The following is a 19,003-nucleotide window of genomic DNA, read 5'->3' as shown; positions in this document are numbered from 1 at the left end:
ATGTCACCTGCAGAGGTTGTGACGTGAGGCAGGTTAGTAATATTCTTGCATGTACTGTCATAGGAAATAAATCTAAAAGCATTAGTAAGTTAATTGCCAATATAAATCCTGTATTGTTTAAGGCAAGTACTGCATACACCGGAGAATATGGTAGGAAGAGTCTCATATAGCTTGTATGCAAATAAAAGCATAATAGCCTGACAATAAAGATCTAACTGCTGGACTGCATGTGTATACTCTGGTATCATACGATAATGTAGATTTGCAATCACTTAGCAGTACTGTTGTATTAAGCACTGTTACCCACACTGTGCAACATAAATAGAATGTGTAGGAATGTCCGTATATGACTGGTGTAACCCCCAGAGGTCATTTGGTACAACTGAGAGAGACATGGACAGAAAACAGTGAAAAGACAGACAACAAAATCCGAATAGCACACACAACTGAGACATGAACTGTTGTATTTTTAGCAAACGCAGCCATGGCTCAAATCCTGGGAGTGGTAGTAGTCTGCATACAGAATCATACCCCACAACTGTACAGATATGTCCAGAATGTCCAGTAAATTGGCCCATATCTGCTGCCTGTCACTCTGTCCCCCTGGGAAATCAGTGGGATGATCCCAGACGTATAGGCAGCAAACAAGAAATACAACTGATTGTCACACATCTATAAGAACAAACCTGTCAGTCTAGCAACCTCCAAACTGTTATGAGAGTAATAAGCCAAGTATGTCCTATCTACACCCCCATGTTGTCAAGCTGTGACAAGAGTGTGTACAGCAACAGAGTGAGATGTATGTGCATAATACTAATGTGAAATCTGGTACTTTGTGTGGCAACATTCAGGTAGTGCTAATAAACATTGCTCCCATAGGTACGTCGGATATGAACACTTGCCAAGAAATAAAAGCTTGATACCATGTACTGGTACTGTTTACACTGGTATTGTATGGAATTGTGAGTGTTGCAGTTGCTCTAAATAATAAGGTATCACTGATCACTGTTATCCACACTATGCTACATAATATAACTGTGTAGGAAATCCTGTATAAGAGTGTTATAAATCACTAAAAGTTGAAGAGGGCAATAGTCTACATATGTCCCGGTTCACCTGCATGTGGACAAGTCATGGCCAGAGTCTGTGCAAAAAGAGATGGGCAGGTATGTGCATAACATCAACCTGGAATCTCTGAGTATGTGTAGAAACAGTTAGTGTTAACAAACAATTCCTCCACAGGTATACCAGGTAAGAGGTGTATCTTTGTCTCCCCCCACCATATCTCCAACAATACACTAAATACTCACCTCAACTGTTACGTGATGACTCCACCGTTATGTTGGGACATATGTCCTATTGGTTGATAATTATTTAAATCTGTTTCTATGCATGTGCTATGTTAAAATACTCCAACATTGGTGGTATGGTGCCATCATTGTACCTGCATGCTGTTATTACTACTGTGGTTCGATATATGCATGTGATCCATTTGTTATGCAACTGTTCCATATCTGGTGTCTAAGTTAATGGCAATATTAAAGAAAAAGAAGTTGAGTTCCACAGCAGAATATAACACTTAAATAAATAAAAGCAACAAAAAGTGAGCGCTTTCACGATCTGCCCAGATTGCTTCTTCAGACTATTACAAAACGAAACAACTGTAATACATTATTTATGAGCATTAGCTATCAACACATTAGGAACAGTTAATACATCTTGTTAAAATAAGGGTATGTCCATATAATACATGTATAAAACAATTTTTAAAAATGTTCAGTGCTTCAGTGTTCGTGCTTTAAGGAAGGGTTTGAGGGATACTGATCATTAATGCCTGGGGGTTTGTCTGCATTAAGTCTGATTATCCATTTCTGTTCTAATTCTTATAGGTAGGTACTAGGCTATCGGCCCAAGGGCCTAAGTAAGCCTAGCCAACAAAGTTCCCTGGCTTACTTCAACACAAGAAAGTTAATTTCCTGCGCCCCTGTCAAGCAGAGGCATAGAAGTGATCCCCGGGGGTGTATTTCCTATTTCCCATCCACTCATCAAGATTTTTCTTGAATAATGTTAATGAGGAACTTTGCTTGACATAGATGGGTAGCTTGTTCCAGAGTATGGGAAGTCTCTGGGACAGGAATCTACCCTCCAGCAAGTCCTGTTTATTGTGGTGACAAGGTTTAGGTCCCTAGAGCATGTAGCTCAGAGGGATTGGGATTTCTTTAGGTGTAGCATGTCCAACAGCTCTGGGCTTGACATAGCTTTATATGTTAGGCAGAGATCACCTCAGAGTAGGTGATATGCTACAGAGTAAAGCTGGAGTTTTTTGAGACTATCAGTGTAGGGCATCTGTTTGATGCCAGTAATTCTCTTTGTGAAGTACTTCTGTGGCCTTTCCAGCTGCTGCAGATGTCTTGTGAGGTACATTCCAAAAGGGGTGTTGTACTCTATAATGGGTCTAATGAGTGTCGAGTAGAGGGGAACAATGGCCTCTTTTTTCCTGGATGAGAACCCTTTTGTGATGAGGTGTGCATATAGAAGGATTTCCTGACTACTGTGGCAATGTGATTATCAAAGGAGAGACTACTGTCCACCTGGATCCCAAGGTCTCTTATCACACATTCAGTGTTAAGAAGACTACCGCCTATGTGGTAGTTCATGGGTACAGAGTTTTTACCAAAGGGGATAACAAAGCACTTTTTGGCATTGAGCTTGAGGCCATGGCTCTGATACCAGGCATCTGTCTCAGTGAGGCCCTTCTGTAGGATGTCCACATCATTTGAGGACTTGACTATATAGCTCCTAGTTTGCAGTCATCTGTGAACTTCATTAGCCAGAGGCCTTCTGTGTTAGCCTGTACTTCAGAGAAGTAGATGCCAAACAAGAGAGGTCCCAGGACTGAACCCTGTGGTACTCCACTTGTCACTGGTTGGAAGTCAGATTTGGAGTCTGTAACTTTTACAGTGTGGGTTCTGTCAGTGAGCCAGTTAGCAACCCATCTTGTGACATAGGGATTTATATCTACTTTAATGAGTATAGCTATAACTCCAGAATGGGGGATGGTGTCAAAAGCCTTGGCGAGGTCAAGATAGGCTGTGTGAACCACCTTACCCTCGTCTATGGCTTTGGTGACTGCCTCAAAGAAGTTGACCAGGTTCAGGAGGCAAGATCTGACTTTCACAAACCTGAACTGGGTGGGGTTCAGAGTTTGGAGGTTACCAATGTCTTTGATTATGAATTTCATGATGATACGTTCCATGGCCTTACAGACCAGGCTCGTCAGGCTAATAGGGCGATAGTTCCTAGGATCAGTGGTGGCTCCCCCTTTGTGGAGTGGGATAACTGTTGCTGTGCACAATCCAGTGGGCACAAAGCCTGATGTGAGGCTATGATTGAACATGGTGCTTAGGTGGAGAGCCAGTTCATTCTGAAGTTCATGTAAAACGCATCCTGTGATGTTGTCCAGTCCCATGGATGCTGTGTTTTTGGCTTTAGAGCGTGCTGCTTTTACCTGTGAAGTTGTGATTACAGGGAATCTGCATTCTTCCTATATAGATATGGGCCCTTTAGGGGGTGAGAGGGGGGTAAAGTTAGCACTGAACCTATCTGCCAGGATGTTGGCAATATCAGTTGGTTCTGTAATTTTTGTGCCATTGTGTTGTAACTCAGCGCAGATCTGGGTGCTGCCATTGAGATTCTTGACATAGCTATAGAATGCTTTGTGGTTGTCCTTAGAATCAGTGGCAATCTTGTTTTCATTGCTAGCTTTGCAGGATCTTATAAGGGATCTCAGCTTCTTGCTGAGGCTGACCAGGGAGCTCCTCCACTCATGCGATTTTACTCTCTTTTGCAACAATTTCTTCCTTCTGTTGTAGAGTTTGTTTATGGCAGGGGACCACCAGATTGGCTTCCTTTTTTTGGAGGATATCATCTTGGTTCTGTTTGGGATAGCACGATCCATGCACTCATGTAAGTGCTTATGGAGTGCATTTGTGTAGGATTCAGCAGTCATAACTGTACTGTCAATCTGCATGGGTGTCATGAAGTTCATCACTTCTGTCTTAAGAAGCATGAAGTTGACTTTGAAGAAATTTTTTACCGTGGTTTCCTTAATGGGGGGATGGGGGCAGGATATCTAGGGTGATTAGCTTATGGTGGGATCTGACCATCGAGGAGTTGACCTCAGGTGTGGAACACAGGTCACTCATGTTGGTAGTGACTAGGTCAAGGATATTGTTGCCCCTGGTGGGGGTGTGGATAAGTTGATCCAGGGCATTGGAATTTATGAATTCCAGAAAGCACTGAGTGAAGGAGTTGGTACATGAGTAGATTTCCCAGTTAATGGAGGGGTAGTTGAAATTGCCCAATATTAGGGTGTTTGGTTGAACCCTAATATTTTCCAGTATATCAAGAAAAGAGGACTGGGAATCCTGGGGCATGGTGGGGGATCTGTAGCAAGCTACAATATGGATTTCAGTTTTGCCCAGAGTTAGTTGCACTCGAATAACCTTGACTGCATTATGCTGAGCAACTAGCCTGGAGGTGTGGATATCCTTAATGAATATGGACACACCTTCACCTTTGGTGTTCCGGTCCAGGTTAGATGGCCAAAAATTGTGGTATGAGTTATAGCCTGGTAATGCAGGGGTGCTTCCTGGAGCCTTGAACCAGGTCTCAGTTACTGTACAGACAATGATGTTCTCCATTTTAAGGAGTGCCTCGAGTGAGTGCATTTTGAGATTTAGACTTCTAGCATTGAGTAGCATTACCCTCAGTTTTTGCTTGTCTGTTCCTGTTATGGTGGTGAATTTGTCATTTGTACCTTGCCTAAAAAAGGCACTATAGGGGCGGCAAGAGCCTTTGCCAGTATCTGGAATCCCAGGGGCGACAGGTGCAGGCCATCTCTAGCAAAGCATCATGGTCTGTCGACCATGTCATCCCAGGCAGACAGATACTGGAGCTCCTTAGAATGACACCAGAAGCTTAGCCAACTGTTGAAGTCAGTCATTTTGTCCTTGTACTGTGGTATCATTCTGGGCGATGGCAGGATGCTACTCAGTGCTAGGGTCATACCTGCTTGGGCTACAAGATTGGACAGTTCTTCCATGTCTCTTTTCATGTAGTCCAGGGAGGTATGTCTCAGGTCATTCACACCAACATGGACAATCACAGAGACAATCACAGAGACATATTTGTACTTGTTGTGGAATGACCTGAGTGTGTGGGTTATGTGGCGGATCCTGAAACCCGACAGGCAGCTGACAGTGACCTTCTCCTTGTTTAGCCTGTTGAGTGGGACATCAGTGTGCCTGACTATAGAGTCACCTATGACTAGTGTGTTGGGTACGTTGTTTTGCCTTATGGGCTGTGGTTTAGTGGCACACTGAGTCTGTGGGCTATGTGTCATTTGGGTTGTGTTGGCGGTGGGAGGTTGCTTGCATTTCTGCTTTCGAGGTCTCTTTTGCTTAAGAAGATTATTATTGAGAGCCTCCGTGAATGTTTTTGTGTTTCTATGTGTGGATTTTGGTTGTGCAGGTCTAGTGGGACTATGTGATGAGTGTGGTGTGGTGCAAGTGTTTACCTTCTTCTCTTGACTATCAAGTTCAGTCTTGGTTGGAGAGTGCTTTGCCTCCAGTTTGGCTAGATAAGTGCATCTCTCACAGGTTGTAGTGTTGGGTGGTAGGAGGAGAGGGTTGTCTGTGTATATGAGGCAACTGCTACATTGCCCCAAGATACCCAGATTCATCAGATAGACAGGAGAGAATACTGGGAGCTGACCCTTGGACATGCCTAAATAAAAAAATATTTGCCTCTAGACAAGTGGGGAAAGTGAGTACAAGAGCTGTTTTTCTATAAGCAAGTGAGGAAAGTAAGTACCAAAACTGTTTTCCTCTAGGTAATGAGGAAGGGTGAGTGCTGTAGTAATTTGTAGTTTATTTAGTGTTTACAACAAGTTCTGAACAAGTGCTGAGCATGGATAAGGAAATTCAAGTGCTAAAACTAAGAATCTGTATCTGGATCTTGTTGTAGACAGGCTGCCTAGTGCTTACCACTCCCACTGATAAGCTAGAAAGCTTCCCTCCAACACAGAAAGGCTTGGGGCACAGAAGCTTACAAACAGTCATAGATACAGCAAATCTGTATCTGGATTAGACTACTTACAGGAAAGGCAGAAAACAAGCTTGAAATATATATATGTCATCATCATCATCTTCTTTCGGTTGTTCCCGTTAGGGGTCGCCACAGCAGATCATCTGTTTCCATTTCTTCCTGTCCTCTGCATCATGCTCTTTCACACCAACCGCCTGCATGTCCTCTCTCACCACATCCATAAACCTCATCTTAAGCCTTCCTCTTTTCCTTTTACCTGGCAGCTCCATCCTTAGCATCCTTTTACCAATATACCCAGCATCCCTCCTCAGCACATGTCCAAACCAACGCAATCTCGCCTCTCTTGCTTTGCCTCCAAACTATCCAACCTGAGCTGACCCTCTAATATACTGATTCCTAATCCTGTCCGTCCTAGTCACACCCAGTGCAAATCTTAACATCTATAACTCTGCCACATCTAGCTCTGACTCCTGCCTTTTTGTCAATGCTACCGTCTCCAACCCATATAACATAGCTGGTCTCACTACCCTCTTGTAGACCTTCCCTTTCACTCTTATTGGTACCCGTCTGTCACAAATCACTCCTGACACTCTTCTCCACCCATTTCACCCTGCCTGTACTCTCTTCTTCACCTCTCTTCCACACTCACCATTACTCTGAACTGTTGATCCCAAGTACTTAAACTCATCCACCTTTACCAACTCTGCTCCCTGCATCCTCACCATTCCTCTACCCTCCCTCTCATTTACACACATGTATTCTGTTTTAGCTCTGCTGACCTTCATTCCTCTCCTCTCTAAAGCATATCTCCACCTCTCCAGGGTCTCCTCAACCTGGTCCCTACTCTCACTACATATCACAATGTCATCTGCAAACATCATAGTCCACAGGGCCTCCTGTCTAATCTCATCTGTCAACCTGTCCATCACCACTGCAAATATGAAAGGGCTCAGAGCCGATCCTTGATGTAATCCCACCTCCACCTTAAACGTATCTGTTACTCCCACCGCAATCCTCACCAAGGTCACACTACCCTTGTACATATCCTGTACCACTCTTACATACTTCTCTGCCACTCCCAACTTCCTCATACAATACCACAACTCCTCTCTAGGCACCCTGTCATATGCTTTCTCTAAGTCCACAAAGACACAATGCAACTCCTTCTGACCTTCTCTGTATTTCTCCAACAGAACTCTCAGAGCAAATATTGCATCTGTAGTGCTCTTTCCTGGCATGAAACCATACTGCTGATCACTAATCATCACCTCCCTTCTTAACCTAGCTTCCACTACTCTTTCCCATAACTTCAAGCTGTGACTGATCAATTTTATCCCTCAGTAGTTACTGCAGCTCTGCACATCACCCTTATTCTTAAAGATAGGTACCAAAACACTTTTTCTCCACTCCTCAGGCATCCTCTAACTTTCCAAAATTTCATTAAACAATCTGGTTAAAAATTCCACTGCCATTTCTCCTAAGCACCTCCATGCTTCCACTGGTATGTCATCTGGGCCAACAGCCTTTCCATTCTTCATCCTCTTCATAGCTGTCCTTACTTCCTCCTTGCTAATCTGCTTCACTTCCTGATTCACTATCCCCACATCATCCAACCTTCTCTCTCTCGCATTCTCTTCATTCATCAGCCCTTCAAAGTACTCTTTCCATCTACTCAACAGACTCTCCACACTTGTGAGTATGTTTCCCTCACTGTCCTTTACCACCCTTACCTACTGCACAACTTTCCCAGCTCTGTCCCTCTGTCTAGCCAATCGGTACAGGTCCTTTTCTCCCTCCTTAGTGTCCAATCTCTCATACAACTCTCTATATGCCTTATCCTTAGCCTTTGCCACCTCTCTCTTTGCCATGTGCCTCATCTCCTACTCCTGTCTACTTTCCTCATCTCTTTGACAATCCCACCTCTTCTTCGCCAGCCTCTTCCTCTGTATACTCTCCTGTACTTCCTCATTCCACCACCATGTCTCCTTGTCCTACTTCCTCTGTCCAGATGTCACACCAAACACCTTCCTAGCAGTCTCCCTTACTAGCTCTGCTGTAGTTACCCAGCTATTTGGTAACTCTTCATTGCCTCCCAGTGCCTGTCTTAACTCTTCCCTGAACTCCACCTCACAATCACCCTTTTTTAAATTCCACCATTTAATCCTTGACACTGCTTTCACACTCCTCCGCTGCTTCTTGATCACCAACATCATCCTGCAGACCACCATTCTATGCTGGTTAACTACACTTTCCCCAGTCACCACTTTACAGTCTCCAATCTCCTTCAGACTGGCCCTCCTACATAGGATATAATCCACCTGTGTGCATCTTCCTCCACTCTTGTATGTCAACCTATGCTCCTCCCTCTTCTTAAAATACGTATTCACCACAGCCATGTCCATCCTTTTTGCAAAATCCACAATCATCTGACCTTCTGCATTCCTCTCCTTAACACCATACCTTCCCATCACTTCCTCAGCCCCTCTGTTCACTTCACCAACATGCCCATTGAAGTCCACTCCAATCACTAGTCTCTCACCCTTGGATACACTCACCACCACTGCATCCAACTCGCTCCAAAGTATTTCTTTCTCATCCATCGCACACCCAACTTGTGGAGCATATGCACTAACAACATTCATCATTACATCATCAATTTCAAGCTTCATAAACATCACTCTATCAGACACTCTCTTCACCTACAAAACACTCTTGGCATACTGCTCCATTAGGATAACCCCTACCCCATTTCTTCTGCCATCCACACCATGATAGAACAATTTGAATCCGCCTCCTATACACTTGGTCTTACTTTCCTTCCATCTGGTCTCTTGCACACACAATATATCAACCTTCCTTCTCTTCATCATATCAGCTAGCTCTCTCCCTATACCAGTCATACTGCCAACAATCAAAGTTCCTACCCTCAGTACTACACTCCTAACCTTCCTCCTCTCTTCCTGTCTTCGGGCATGCCTTCCCCCTCCTCTTCTTCTTCGGCCAACAGTAGCCCAATTTATATATATTCTGTTTTATTTATCAAATATCTCCCTCTTGGTCCTTCATTGAGCACTTCTAGCACTAAAAATTTAAAACATGATGTATACCTTCCTTTTCAACATATTTAGCTAGGGCATTGGTTTCTTTCCCTTTGACAATAACTCTCATATGTTCTAATATCCATTCTTTTAACATCCTACTGGTTTTACCTATATAATAGGCTTTACATATTTGACAGAAGCTAAAATATACAACGTTCTTAGTTCTACAATCTGCATAAGAGGATGCATCTATTTTAATTTTTTTCATAGGATGAATAAAAGTAGTGCCTGAAAAGATGTATCTACAGGCTATGCACCTCCTACATGGATATGTCCCTTTTCTTTGTGAAATAACTTCATGTCTAGAACTAAGTAGTTTATAACATAGCTGTCTTTTCAAAGATCTCTTATTAATAATGGAGAAATGCGATGCAGAGTCTATTACTCCATCTAATTCTTTAGTTGCAGTTAAAATATTCCAGTTCTTTTAAAAAATATCACAGAACACATTTATGTCACTAGTGAAAGAGATGGGGAAACAAAGTTTAACTTCTTAAACATTTTCCCTTAACCGCTGGTCTACTACTTGTTCAGAAAAATAGGGTTGACTTTTCGTTTTTCTTTCACTTAATATTTCATTGCCACAGGCATCTACTTCTAATTTAGAATAGCCTCTACTAAGAAAATCATCGTTCAGCACTTGAGTTGTTTCCATAATGTCATTATCTAAATTATGTAGTCTCATATTTCTTAGCATCTGTCTTTTAAGTACATTCCTACTCACGTCTCAGATGCATGCTACTTTTATGTAATAAACAGTCCTTTCTTGTTGATTTTCTATACAAGCATGTCCTTAAACCAGTTATTTCTGACTTTTTAACCATGACATCTAAAAATTCAATATCATTGGAAGAATGTTTATAAGTAAGCCTTAAAAATGTTGTTATATGCAAGTGGTTAATAAATTCAATCAATTAATTTTCAGATTTCCCCCATAAAATAAAACGATCATCAACAAAACATGTATACCATAGCACATGCTTACTGTATTCATGCCCTTGTAAAAGGAAAGTATTTTCCCATTGTACTAATGCCAGATTGGCATAGCTATTGGCATAAGCAGTTGCCCATAGCTACGCCAATATTCTGCAAATAGCAGTTGTCACAAAAATTAAAAACATTATTTTCTAAAACAATTTCCAATAGTCCACATATCAATTCAGTTTTATCATTAGAAAAGGACTGCTTAGCTGCCAGGAGTTCTCTTATGTTCTTTATACCCCATTGGTTAGGGATAATTGTAAAAAGTGAAGAGATATCAAGTGTGACTAACAAAATTTGTTGATGTAAATTAATAGTCTGTGTGAAAAGCTTTTGCAAAACTGTTTGTGTCCTTTAAAACTGAGTCACATGTATCTAGAACAGGATGCTCATTCTTTTCAATAAAAAACAAACAGTGGCTCAGTAGCCCAACCATTACTAGAGACTATAGGTCTCATGGGAGGGCATCTTGAATTTTTATGGATCTTTGGAAGCCCGTATATAATAGGGACAATCGGATGTTCTGTCTTAAAATATTTAAATAAATCTTCAGAAATCATATGTGTCATTAACATATCAAAAAGAAAGAATTCATTTCTATCTGTCACTCCTTTCACAACAGTTTTAGTTATTTATACGTAGGTCTCACTATCAGATAACAAACTCATCATTTGATCAACATAAAAGATCTTATAACAATGATGCCTCCACCTTTATCTGCTGGTCGGATTTCGATAGACTTTAAATTTTGTAACTCAATGTGCCCATTTCATCTTTACTCAAATTGAAAAAAGGTTGTGGTCTCTCATATTTAAAGACCTCATGAATCTGCTTTTCACACACTGATACAAAGGTATCTATCATAGGATGCATTTTAGGTATAAAACAGCTAGGCTTTTTGAAACAATCAGCCCTCATATATGCCGTATCAGCAAATAAAGTTTTAAGAGTTAATGTCGTACCAAATAATTTCAACCCCTTTAATGTTTTTGCCATATCAGTTCTTTGGCCGGTATGAACAACAAGCCTCTGTTCAAAACAACTAGTTGCAAATCAGTTAATTGTAGTGAAGAAAGGTTAACTACCAACCCTTTTGATTCTTGCTGCATGTGTTTACTCCCGCTTGCCCCAATACCATTGTCTGTATTTGCCGTACTGGGGCTCTTCACCCTCTGCTCCTCAATCTGTTTTTGATGGGAAGTTCTTTCACAAAGAAAAGGAACATATCCATGTAGGAGGTGCACAGCCTGCAGATTCATCTTTTCAGGCACTACTTTTATTCATCCTATGAAAAAATTTAAAATAGATGCATCCTCTTATGCAGATTGTAGAACTAAGAACGTTGCATATTTTAGCTTCTGTCAAATATGTAAAGCCTATTATATTGGTAAAACCAATAGGATGTTAAAAGAATGGATACTAGAACATATGAAAGATATTGTCAATAGGAAAGAAACCAATGCCCTAGCTAAACATGTCGAACAGGAAAGTATACATCATGTTTCCAAATTTTTAGTGCTAGAAGTGGTCAATGAAGGACCAAGAGGGGGAGATTTGATAAATAAAACAGAAGAATTAGAACAGAAATGGATAATCAAACTTAATGCAGACAAACCCCCAGGCATTAATGATCAGTATCCCTCAAACCCTTCCTTAAAGCATGAACATTGAAGCACTGAAGGTTTTGTAACAGTTGTTTTATACATGTATTACATTGACATGCCCTTATTTTACAAGATGTATTAATTGTTCCTAATGTGATAGCTAATGCTCATAAATAATGCATTGCATTTGTGTCATGTTATAATAGTCTGAAGAAGCAATCTGGGCAGATCGTGAAAGCGCTCACTTGTTGTTGTTTTTATTTATTAAAGTGTTATATTCTGCTGTTTAACTCTGCAACTTATTTTTCTTTAGTATTTGTGCCTGTGTCGTTGCTGGAGTTCACTCAGTGCTCATTCTATTTTTGGTTTTCTGTTAATGTGTATATCTATGTATGCTGTTATACCTAACCCTGGAATGTGTTGACTATTACTAACCCACATATGTTGATACACCATAAACACAATAGCACGTATGGGAATGCAGGTCCCAGCAGACCCACCTGTCCCACCTCAGCTGGACATGGCACCGGGCACCAGCACGTCTGGGCCACAACCCGGGATCTCCTCGTCCATTGGTCCTGCACCACCTTCAGGTGGAACCGCCTCAGGATATGGGGCTCATCCCTCCGGGAGTGGACACAGACAGGAAGCTGTCACCCATCACCAGGTCCAGGTTGTGATGCGTAGAGACCTCAGTCACCAGTTTGGAGATCTTCTACACTAGCTAGAGGGCCACCTGTCACGACTAGAGGGTCAGCCTGGCTCTCCAACTCAGCCCCCAGCACATCACCTTTGGGGCTGTGAAGATGCAGTGGTGACTGCCCATGGGTGGGGATCTCAGTCCCATTGTTTCCACTAGGGAGCTCATGGGCTTTCGATTTCCCAACACCCCTCCCCATCAAGGTGTTTACCCCACACGTGTCATATACCACCCCTGTATGCCTCTTGTTTGTCTTGTCTGTTAACCTACCCAAGCTACATCCCCAAATATACCTACCACCCCCCCCAACATCCCACTCTCACCTGAAAAAAAAAAGGGCAATCTGTTCCCAAAATAAATCTCGCCCCATACACAGCTGTCCATTTCACACACATGTCCACTGGACACATGTAATCTGGTCTAATTGGCATCACAACATACTGTTGTCCTCACCCCTCCCTCACAGGTTTGAGTGTCCAAATCTACCTCCAAATTCAGTGTAAATGCACAGCTGTTGCTGGAGAAGAAATGTACAGCTATGGACCTTCCCTACACCTTCCTGCACATCCCTAGCTATTTTCCCCAATGTCTTTCCCTCTTTGTGCCCCTTTTTCACCACTTTCCCATCAACCCTTTTTTCTTTTCTTATAAAGAAATTAACATGGGGGTAAGTGGGAGTAAGCACCTTTAAGCAGCAGTAAGCAGGTTTAAGCTTGTTTGCGCAGGGGTAAGCAATGCCTACACAGGTTAAGCAATTTAGAAGCCGAGTATAAGAAACTGTAACTGGAAGTTAGCAGTGCTTACCTTCGCGCAAACCTGCCTACAACTGCTTAAAAGTGCCTTAATCACTCTGTATCGAATGGCTTTTGTTCAGCCCAGCAACAAAATAAACAGCCTTTGCAATGCTCAAACCCAGGACCCTACACAACATAGCCAAAGTGATTTACCACTAAGCCATGTCAGATACACATAACCCTGATGTTTTCACAAACATATCATCCAGTCCAGTCATTCAACAGTACAGGAAATGTATTTCAACATGTAGATGTGTGTGTGTGTGTGTGTGTGTGTGTGTGTGTGTGTGTGTGTGTGTGTGTGTGTGTGTGCATATATATTAATATCTAAATAGATATAACATATCTATACATGCAGATATATATATATATATATATATATATATATATATATATATACACACACACACACACACTATATATATATATATATATATAGAAACATATATGCATACATATATAGACATATATGTCTACATCTATATGTATATATATATATATATATGTGTGTGTGTGTCTATATATACATATACATATATATATATATATATATATATATATATATATATATATATATGTAAGCATAAATATATATCTATATAAGTAGATACAGACATGCATCTATAAATATAAAAGGGAACATAACAAAAACGCATATGTCCACATGCACCGTTAATGGTGTTGAGGGGGCCCAAACAACATATGTCTTGTATGTATAGATACCCCCCACCACAGCCAAACACATCTGCCCTGCAATACAATACCGACGGTTGCTGATTCCATAACCATGACCTGACACAACATGGGCACAAGATGTTAACAGTACTCCATCCCACCTGTATGATGTCATGCTTGTATCAGTAACATAGCATGCAGTACATTCTGGCTACCATAGGGAATGTAAAATGTGGAAGCAATCAACATTCCTAGGATACATATGCACAGACAAATACATGCAGATAAATATATATATATATATATATATATATATATATATATATATATATATATATATATATATATATATATATATATACATATATATAGATATAGATGTAACTACACATACACACACAGAGATATGTATAGGAAGATACATATGTAGAAGGTGCACATAATACGGAAGAGCCACAACGCCTACAGTTGCCACCTTACCAGCTGGACACTGTATGAGACATCCGTAGAAATGACAATTGTTGCCTGCAACATATACCCACAGAAAGGTCAAAGGATATAACACCACACACAGGTTTGCATACATGGGAAAGCGTTATTTGTGTACTATTACAGTTGTATATGCCATGTCATATAGCTGTTTAGACACTGACATACATATAAACAGAGTAATGCAACTGTGAAACAGTTATATTAATACAGTAGTCTGGAAAGGTTTACATATGTTGCTGTCCAGGTCGAGGCCTTCAAGTAGCACAATAGTAAAGACAGATTGGGCCACAGGATACCAATCAATCAACAGAAAGTAATGCATATGTATAGTCCAGCAGCCTCTGTCTACACTCTGTACACAATCCCTAGGTGGTAAAGACCTCAGCTGACACAATGGGATGTATCTGTTACATAACTAGGCATAACTGACACCATCACAATCACACTGACAAACAGAACAGTCTGTATGGCAGGAAGCAGTAGGCCTGTATTTACCCAAGGTGAATTGTATGGTAATGTACATTCAGATATCTTAATACAGCTTACCCCTGATACCCCCACATGTAACAGCCTAGGTTAGTTATGGTGTATCCCTCCCCCCAGACTCAATAATACAGGGCCATATACCATTGTTACATACACTGGCATCTGGATTGTATAAAGGCAGACATGTATTGTGTAGGTGAAGCCCACACATATATGGACCCAACCCCACAATCTGTGTCGGGGACACAACAGCAGTGGACTGATGTCAGGAATGGCAGCATGACATACTCACATCCCACTACATAACAACCCCTGACAGCATGTCATATGTACAAAGCCTGGTATGTAGGTGGAGGACAGAGGCTGGAACACAGGTCCATATGTGTAAAACTGTTGTCATACACTAAGCAAGTCACTGGTGTTACAGTATAGTCTGCAACATACCCTTAGTCAGGAATATGAAGTTAGAAACAGAAATGGATGTAGTTATGTACTGATAGCACTCAACACACACACTGCCAGTGATATATCTGACACAAGACCTGTGTGGTGGACAAACAAAACATAATAGATACACTTCTGGCCATCAAATGGATAGGCCCACAGTTGAGAGCTATGCAGATAGACCGCATTCCAAGTTAAACTAGTATGTACACACAAACCCTGTAACGCATACAACAACACTACTCACACTCTGTCTGTAGTTCTGGAACCTCCTGCAAATATGTAGCTGGCCTGAGTGTGCAGGTTCTCCTGTAAGGGGTATTGCTACCTGCTGACTGTAACACTACTGCCCACACACAAGAAGGATGTCCATCAATCAGGAAAAGTAAAGGGACCACGCCCACATGATGTAGGGATTTATAGTAGTTGGTTGCCATGACAGTGGTAATTGGAAGTACTGCACAGTATGCTGCATGCAGGTAGCAAGTGGAGGACACTGATTGGTGCAGAGGCCATGACCTGATCATGTGCATTACCTACAAAATCCATGTTGCAATCTATGAAGAGCAGCTCATTCCATTTACTGGAGAGAGACTGCAAGAGAGAAAGAGAGACTGCGTGTAAGGCACAAACAAAAAAAAAAAATCAAGCAAACCATCCAGAAGAGACTTCATTCCCAGAACAGGTATGTGAAGTATATATGCATGTAACTGACCGTAGTATTTTGTCCATAATAATGGGATAGATTATGTGGAATGATTTATATGTGCCTTCAGGTATTGTTGTAATGATGTTCAGCTGAACAACTGTTAAGGACAATAGTCTGTCTCTGTGGGTAGTGGGCCATACCCGTCAACCATGCAGACCAGCACTGACTGATAAGATGTAAGCCATCCTAGTGTGTAATGGTAAGTATGTATATTACTGTGGCCAACAGCTAGTGGTGGAAGTAATGCCATAATGATGGACATGTGGGTTCCACAGCCCACCTCTTCCAGGATTCTCACGTTAACCTGCATGCATGCCAGGAATACCACAGGTGTGTAATAGGGTTACCTGCAATCTGGCCCTACATATACCCCACTAATGTCAGGCTGTGTCCATATGTGGCACCTGTCTGTGTTGTAGCAAGGCAGAACAGTGCAGCTGTGCAGGAAGGTGTTGTGAGATTGTGGACCTGATGTCTGAATGCACCCCACATATAGGTATGCATATGTGTGTATGTATGTATATGTGTGTATATATATATATATATATATATATATATATATATATATATATATATATATATACATACATGTATGTCCACAAATATACAGATACAAATGTGAAGACATATATATGAACACATATATACATTATATATATCTACACATATATACCTATATGCATGTCTACATATATACAAACACACACACAAAATATATGTATGTAAATACATGTCCCCTATATTACCACCACAGTGCTGCATGCTATGTGAAGAAACAGCACACATAGCAATACACACAGATTATCTACAGCTGTCAATGTGTGCAACGTGGACGGGTATGTCACATGTGAACCCCTTGTTGGGACCAGATTGCCCTTGTCTGTGAAGTATGGAATGGGAATATGGGGAAGTATGTCAGGTATAGTTGTGGAGGTGGTCAGGGTTGGTAGATATAGACAGCCTATAGGGGTGGTATGTGACACGTGGTGGGTAAATACCCCGGATGGTGTGTGTTGTCTGTGATGTGGATGCCCCATGGGCCCCAATATGGATACAATGGGAACAAGCCTCCCACCCACTGCTACTCACAACAGCAGTCCATCTCCTGAAGGTGCCTGGCCTGGAGGATGAGCAGGAGGAACATGTGGGCCCTGTGAATGTGTACTTGGTGCCTCAAGGTGATGTAGCACATCCCACATGTGTCTGTGGAGCTTGTTATGGAACAGACCCTGGACCTGACCTCAGGGGACAGGAACATGTCTGTGTGTGCCCCCTGGGGGGACAACATTCCCTGAGTTGGTTCCACCTAATGGTATTGCTGGACCAGTACATGAGTAGGCCCCAGGGTGGGTCACACATGTGATGTGGACTGGTAACATGGGCAGATGAGTTTGGATAGGTGGTTCTGCTGGCCAATAGTACATATACATGCTATTGTGTCACTGTTATAGAACATATGTTGGCAGTAATAGTCTACACAATCCTGGAACATATCCACGAGCATGCATAGATAACCTCAATAACACAGAATGTTAGATGTACAGCAAACACATAGCAAGCATACCATAGGCATATATGGAACCATTGTTGCTCTGACAATGGCATGCAGGTGAATAGTCTGTAACAGGCCAGCAATGATAGTGTCCACACAGGGAACATGGCTACAAACACATTGCACAAAGTGTGGTACAGTACAATATCTGCCCCACTGGTAGGTATGCTGTAGCCATACCTATTGAGTTGTGTGTACAGTTTGTTGTTGTTGATATGGTGGGGGAGTGACAGTGATGTGTATTAAGAACTGTGGTAACCTTGCTGCATGACTTGCTCACACCTGTGTCCATCTTTATGTCTTTCAGACATGATGTCCCATGGAAGGCTGCCAGCTTATTCAGCAGCTGAAAATGACATTCTGGTGAATGACCTCATACAGCACTGCACAGTCTTGTTTGGCTGGGCCACCCGTGATCAGCAGGAGTGGACCGCCTTGTGGAATGACCTAGTCCACAGGGTCAATGATGTCGGAATGCACAACCGCAGTTATAAGCAGGTCCGGCTTCATTGTTCTGACTTGCTTCGCAATGCCTGTTGGGGGGATCAGGGCACCACAGGGGAACCATGCCATCCATCCCCCCGACATGTGTGGAGGAGCTCCTAGCCAGCCTCGTGACACCTGCTTGTCCACATTGCCACCAACCGCCGGACACCTTTGTGGAGGTGGGTGCCACCCATACACCGGCTGAGGAGTGTGCAGGTAAAGCCACAGGGCACATCAGTAGACCACTGCTGCGTATACATCCACATTGGTACAGGTAGATCGTGCATATCTGATATGTCATAGATATATTTTGTTGCTGCATAGTAGTGATAAACAGATGTGCATATGAGGTAGTATTGTGGACATGTATTGTTGCTGTATTGTAATGCTGCACCTACCCTGTAGCAATGCCACAGGCATGACCACTGACTTTGCATCTCTCACCCTCTTATATAGGTCCCTCTGGTTTACCACCAAGGCAGCAGCCTGTAGCTGGTGAGTATGATTTATGTAGATGCTTGCCAATACACCAGGAATGTAATGGCGATGGTATATTCCACGCACATATCTAACACACCTACCCAGAATGCATACTTTACATGTGCACTTATTGTTGCTGTTACATGCACGGCATCACAGTGGTGACCATGATGGGGTATTGGGTATTGGAAGGGTATGTCAGACACCTGTATGATAACTAACATCCTGTCATTAAAGAATGTGTCCACAGGGAATAACATAATGGTGGGAGACATGGCCTACAGCAGGGACATGTTTGGAACAACACCCGTATACAGTGCAACACCAGTGTATATACCTGTAGGGCAATGGCAACTGTTGCAGAGTTACACTATGGCATAAGGCATTACTG

Source organism: Protopterus annectens, chromosome 9.part0 (genome assembly GCF_019279795.1).
Source record: "Protopterus annectens isolate FY-2018-M chromosome 9.part0, PAN1.0, whole genome shotgun sequence".
Classification (NCBI taxonomy): Eukaryota; Metazoa; Chordata; order Ceratodontiformes; family Protopteridae; genus Protopterus; species Protopterus annectens.
This window is presented reverse-complemented; position numbering follows the sequence as displayed.